The following is a 6,746-nucleotide window of genomic DNA, read 5'->3' as shown; positions in this document are numbered from 1 at the left end:
AACGCAAAACAGGAGATAAAAGGATTTTTGCAGACAATAATGGATGATTGAAACTGTATGCAGCTTCTTGCTGTATGCAAATACAATGGAGCAGTAAACAACAAGGCTGCATCACTGAGCATGTATGGTGCTAAATGCAGGGTTGTATTGTTTTTCTTCTTCCAAAGTCTGTTTACTCCAGTCTTCATTGTTCACTTTACTTTGACTTTCCAGAGCTGTATCGAGTTTACTCTTGCTCTCACCAGGCAGAAGGTAAAGTAATCCCTTTGAAATGACTTATTGTATTGTGCTTTACAGACAATGTCATCATTTGTTTTAATAGAGAGCAGCTCCTAATAACATGCCCCAATGAAAAGGTCAATATTATCTCTCAGGCATGGGCCATATGAGCTAGGGACCAGGAGGGGGATTGGAAGGATGAGAGAGAGGGAGAGAGAGGGAGAGAGGGAAGCAGCGCCTATTAACATTTATGAATAATTTAATGCTGCATAGCTGGCCAAAGTCCAAGTGCATAATTCACTAATTGCAATCAGAGAGGGAAAGCTAGGGAAGCAGTGTTTGCGCGCGTGTGTGTGTGTGCGTGTGGTTGTGTGTGTCAGAGAAATGGAGGTTGGGGAATTGGCTTTGTGAATGTAAATGTGGGAACTGAGCCTATCATCCATGCATGGTAAAGCTCTCCTCACTGGACCCGCTCTGCTATTACACTGGGCAACATGGAAGACTGTGTGTAGCCAACAGCCACATGTTTGTGTGAGCACATTTATCTCTGACCCAGTCCTCATTACAACATAAAAGAATGAATCACGACAGACATTACTGTAAAAAATAAATATCCTGTTTTTTTACACAGTATATTGATATGAAATCTGATATAAAGTATAAGTCTGGTGTGTATATCAGTGAGTTATCATGTCGCTGTGCTATTGAGCTCCGTTGTCGTTCAAAACCATTTGAACTTATCGGGGTAGTTTGAAATGATTGATCACCGGCAATCATCGCACAGTGCCATTTTTCTATGGCTTCATGCTGACATCATCAGTGATCTCACAAGGTCAAGGTAGTTGCTGGTTAACTGATTTTGAACACACCATCTTATAATGGTAACTAAAAGTTATCAGTTAAAATATGTGCCCTATACATCTGGTATGTGTACAACAGTCTTAGTTTATTCCTTCAGTGATGGTAAGTAGCCCTCACTGGTTATGAGGGCTGTTAAACTGGCAGCTTGCTGGCTAACTGCCAGACCATTGGTAGTTTACAAAAGAACCTGGTTGAGCAACCCAGTCTCATCAGAAAACGTTCAATGGCAACGTTGGTCCACTTGGAACGACGTTACCATCTCACAATCTGGCCTCTCAGATTGTGAGATGGTAACATTTAGTCCTCCCATTGTTTTGCATTGGCGTGTTCTCACGTCACGTGACTCTCAAGCTCCCGTCTGCGGAGAGGAAAACATGGCGGAGATTCCCTGTTTTTTCAGATAAAAATATAATTTTGTAACTTTGTTTGGGCATAAAAATACATTCTGACACCATTTCTAGCGAGAAATGTGCTCTTTGCTTCCACAGTCTTCAGCCAGTTCGTGCTTATGATAAATATTTTAATAGTTATCACGCATGTTTTTATCGTTGCTATGACGGTTGCCATGCCACCACGGCGCAGCGTGGTGTTTAAATCACAGTCCCTGCGTGGTGTCCTTCAGTGATCGTGAATGTTATTCATGTTATATAATAGTAATATTTGAGGCTAGATTACATCTCTAATGAGAAGGATCCTGCGAGTCTGTTCATACCGAGGCCGGCCCGAGTGCGCGACCGGACCGGACCGAGTGCGCGAGCGGACATGACGTGTGGCTGTCGTAAAAACCCTATTTGTAAACAACCAATCCTTTAACTCAGGGCTGCGTTATAAACACGGAGCGCTTGGAAGACCACGATGTCATCTTCCTTCTGTCAGGTAAGTAGTTTATTGTTTTTAAAGATCGTTACGATCTAGGTTTACAGTCCGAGTGCGGAGAGAGTCCGTCAATCCACACTATGGACGCTGTTCATCAGCTAATACGTCATTGTTAGCCACATGCTTCAGGCCACGGTAGCCTGTGCTACCTGGGAGGTGAATACATGGTTGTTGAAACCAGTTCAAGACGCTTAGCTCATCATTGAGGGACGCTACAATATAAATATAAACATGAATTTGATTTATGAATGCTTTAGATTAATAAGGAGTGTATTTGTCTACCATTACTCCACAATATCAGATCAATTTGGTTTAATGTATAGTATGCACTATGACAATGTTTTCATGTTATGGAGTTGCGATTCATTATAAAATAATTGCTATGTTCTGTTTTTTAATCAAGGAGGATCAAAGTGAAGCTACAGGAGTTTCATTAACGTCAACAACTTGGACCGAACACTTTGTTTTGCTTGATGAAGAGCAGGAAGGGCAGCCTGGAGAGAAAGAGAAGCCGGGTTGAGCCCACTAACATCATCCACGTACCACGAGGAAGATGAGGGAAAGAAATGATCCTACCATTAAAGAGGTACTTTTAAGTTATATACCAGAAAAAACATTTTATATAATTTGCCAAATATACATTTTTATTAAATCCCCAAAGTACGCTTGCTGAAATACAAGTTAATATCACACTGAAAGAATTTTGATCAATCATGCTTCCCTGCTGTGATTGTTTAACTGGGAAAACAACTTTTTCCACAGGAAGGCAAGTAAATTTAAGGAATACATGTGCAAAGTTTTCCTCTGTTATGTATAATGATGACCCCCATCAAACATAATGTTAGCAATATTTACACCTTTTAATTTATACTGTTTATTTCTGTCTACATGTGTGAATTTGCCTTCATTAGTTTCAGAAAAGAGCGATGATGTATCGGTCAGTGGGCGGCAGCACGAGACTCCGCAAACTAGTCTGTAAGCAAAGTAGACAAAGGCATCGAGGTTGCGGCCTGCCATCATTGTTATTTTGCTTAAGGGACTGAATATGTTTCATGTAGAAATATTAGCATTTCCCTTATATCTACCAAAACTGCTTGTTTCACAGACTGCAGTTTTGTTTTGATCCGATGTGGTGTGCAAATACAACCGTATCTGCAATGGGTTGTGGGGCATTAACATTTGTAACTCTAATTTTGTTTTGACAGACTGTGAAAAGAACGTTGAGAACATCACCACTCTACAGGAAGACACAGTCCAGTAATGGGTGTCAGAATTTCAGTAGTGAACGACAGGTACTGTGGAAAAATGTGTGTCATTGTTGTACAATGTCCTTTGACTCTGTTTAAACAAGGTCAACACAAAAAGGTTTGATTGTAAACTGATATTGGTATGAATTCATGTTACTCTCCTCTTCACAAGAAACAAACAATCCAAATTACCTGCAGAAAGCCCTTGATGGACGCTTCAGCTGCATCGTCAGACTGGCCAGACAGCAAGATGCCAACTTTAATGCCAATTTATTTGTGTAACATTCTGTGACCAAATGTATAGATAACTTTTTGTAGATTGTAAAAATAGATAACCCATTTATTACAAAAAAACTACACTAGAATTACCGCACTGCGTTGTATGACTCCGCTAAGCAGTGCAGTGTCCGTCTACATATTTCTACATATTTTCTCTCATATAAATGACACTGTATCTCTTGACAACTGAAACCATAAGATGAGGTCAGTGTGGCCTTGACCTTTTTACTTTAAGACAAATACAAAGTTAGACAATCCGAAAACATGCAGTTATGCCTCCGGCGACTCGCTATTGCAGAGGCATTAAAACCGTAGTGTAGTAGATTGGATTTTATTGGTGTTACATTAGACATCTTGTATGGGTACACCAAAAAATATATTTGGTTTCACATTCTAGATGGCAATAAGCAGAGTCATCAACTCAGGAAAAATATTTCTGTAGAAAAGAAAGCCTTGTATGTGTGTATGTATACATACACACAAACGCACAATTGAGACTTTTTTGTCTTTTATCATATATTCTCAGGCAGTACTGATGTATTTACTGAGACGGGATGTGAGGGCCTACTCTGCATGCTCAGAGTTCAAGCCCAGCAGGCTGCAGCGGGCCTGACATATTCTGCAACAGCAGCACAGTCTTTAGATGACTCCTCTGAAGATGAAAACATGGCGAGGTACTTCTCCACTGATGAAGAACTGTGAGGGCTGTGATTAGCTACACTCTCTTGCTACAATGCTACTCATGCTACTCCCTGGCAGCCTTAGGAAGGCATTAGCTTGCTGTGTGGTAGCTGTTAGCTTCAGCATTTTTAGTTTTTAGTGGCCTGTCTGACGTTTATGTTTTAAAAAAAAAATCAGAGGGAACCATCTTCATAATTTAACACTATGGTTTGTTTGTGTCCTTCAGTTCTTCTCAAGAGAAGCAGTACAGGTGTGCCTCAGCTCCACGGTCCCTCCTGCAGCCTCCGCTCCTGATGCTAACCTCATGTCTCCATCACACCAAGCAGCAGACCTGGATTGACAGACCTTTCTCCAGAGCTGCCCCCTCCCTCTGAAACCCCCCTCTCCAAAACACTATTTGTGTAGTTTTTAAAGTCTTATTTGCATGAGAATTGTTGATCATATCATTTCCAGCAGATGCCTTAATATAATGTTTGTGCACAATAAATGACATTGATCATAACATAAGGGTATTTCCTTGCACTTCTACACCATGATATTGGCAGATAAGATGCTGATTACATTAAAGCAGTGAATGCTCTGCTTTAAGCAACATAAACACACAATGATCCAATGGATCTGAAGTAGAATGGGCACATTACATTCTGTAGAGAATGCCTCAGTTATGGAAGTCAGAAAATAACTTTCTTTATCTGAGGTTCCAGTCATTTATAGTCACAGCAAAGCACACAGGTCTGGTTGTCTAAGTTGCGCCCATATCATATTGTTTAAGATGTGTAACATCAAGTTTGTGTTTCAGTGCAAAATTAGTCATTAGTCAAGAGTTCACCTTCTTCTTTACACTAAAATTAGGTGACCCAGATGTTTCACAATGCAATCTGATAAGGTCTTATGAGAAACATTCTTAACATTAAAGAAATCAACACAGAGGATAGCAATAACTGTTTGACTTTAATCCGTAGCTGATAATCAGCGGCCTGACTTATTCAAACACATTAATACTACAATGAATAAGGCAGGGGTTTTCCATCAGAAATCATTTCTGGGACATTAATTTAAAAGATCTCCAGTATAAGCAAATGTATTCTAAAATTGGTTTACATCCAAGTGTGAGGCTGTCCCATCACATGGATTTAAGATATATATATATTGTTTGCATTAGCTTTCCCTCAGTTTAGTACTTGCACTTCTTGAAAAGCTCTATATAAATAAGATGTATTAATGTTTATACATTGCCCTCTAGTATATGTTTTCCTAAAAGTCACTGTAGATACAGAAATAACAGTATGGTTCAGGTGACAGTAAGTGGAAGCTGAAGGTAATTTCCATGTGCTCAAGAGAAACATAACGTGACGATATAGTTGATTTCTGATAGAAGGCCCTGCCTCATTCATTGTAGTATTAATGTGTTTGAATAAGTCAGGCTGCCGATTACCAGCTACTGATTAAAGTCAAACAGTTATTGCTACCCTCTGTGTTGATTTCTTTAATGTTAAGAATGTTTCTCATAAGACCTTATCAGATTGCATTGTGAAACATCTGGGTCACCTAATTTTAGTGTAAACAAGAGGGTGAACTCTTGACTAATGACTAATTTTGCACTGAAACACAAACTTGATGTTACACATCTTAAACAATGATATGGGCGCCACTTAGACAACCAGACCTGTGTGCTTTGCTGTGACTATAAATGACTGGAACCTCAGATAAAGAAAGTTATTTTCTGACTTCCATAACTGAGGCATTCTCTACAGAATGTAATGTGCCCATTCTACTTCAGATACATTGGATCATTGTTTGTTTATGTTGCTTAAAGAAGAGCATTCACTGCTTTAATGTAATCAGCATCTTATCTGCCAATATCATGGTGTAGAAGTGCAAGGAAATACCATTATGTTATGATCAATGTCATTTATTGTGCACAAACATTACATTAAGGCATCTGCTGGAAATGATATGATCAACAATTCTCATGCAAAAAATACTTTAAAAACTACACAAATAGTGTTTTGGAGAGGGGGGTTTCAGAGGGAGGGGGCAGCTCTGGAGAAAGGTCTGTCAATCCAGGTCTGCTGCTTGGTGTGATGGAGACATGAGGTTAGCATCAGGAGCTGAGGCTGCAGGAGGGACCGTGGAGCTGAGGCACACCTGTACTGCTTCTCTTGAGAAGAACTGAAGGACACAAACAAACCATAGTGTTAAATTATGAAGATGGTTCCCTCTGATTTTTTTTTAACATAAACGTCAGACAGGCCGCTAAAAACTAAAAATGCTGAAGCTAACAGCTACCACACAGCAAGCTAATGCCTTCCTAAGGCTGCCAGGGAGTAGCATGAGTAGCATTGTAGCAAGAGAGTGTAGCTAATCACAGCCCTCACAGTTCTTCATCAGTGGAGAAGTACCTCGCCATGTTTTCATCTTCAGAGGAGTCATCTAAAGACTGTGCTGCTGTTCCAGAATATGTCAGGCCCGCTGCAGCCTGCTGGGCTTGAACTCTGAGCACGCAGAGTAGGCCCTCACGTCCCCTCTCAGTAAATGCATCAGTACTGCCTGAGAATATATGATAAAAGACAAAAACGTCTC

At 40.1% G+C, this 6,746-nt stretch overlaps 1 long non-coding RNA gene across 2 annotated transcripts; it reads left to right on the top strand.

Annotated features, from left to right (window-relative positions):
* Positions 1–1,875: 1,875 nt before the first annotated feature.
* Positions 1,876–4,002, top strand: LOC128426122 (uncharacterized). Of its 2 annotated transcripts, XR_008333225.1 has the most exons (4): positions 1,876–1,956; positions 2,360–2,542; positions 3,162–3,248; positions 3,376–4,001. It is a non-coding gene; the product is annotated as an uncharacterized LOC128426122 (long non-coding RNA). The 2 variants fall into 2 exon arrangements; XR_008333224.1 differs by having other exon boundaries at positions 3,162–4,002.
* The last annotated feature ends 2,744 nt before the right edge of the window (positions 4,003–6,746 follow it).

The sequence above is a fragment of the Pleuronectes platessa genome, chromosome 20 (assembly GCF_947347685.1).
Source record: "Pleuronectes platessa chromosome 20, fPlePla1.1, whole genome shotgun sequence".
Taxonomy (NCBI): Eukaryota; Metazoa; Chordata; class Actinopteri; order Pleuronectiformes; family Pleuronectidae; genus Pleuronectes; species Pleuronectes platessa.
Note: the sequence above shows the minus strand (reverse complement) of the source record. Positions and strands in the feature narration are given on the sequence as shown.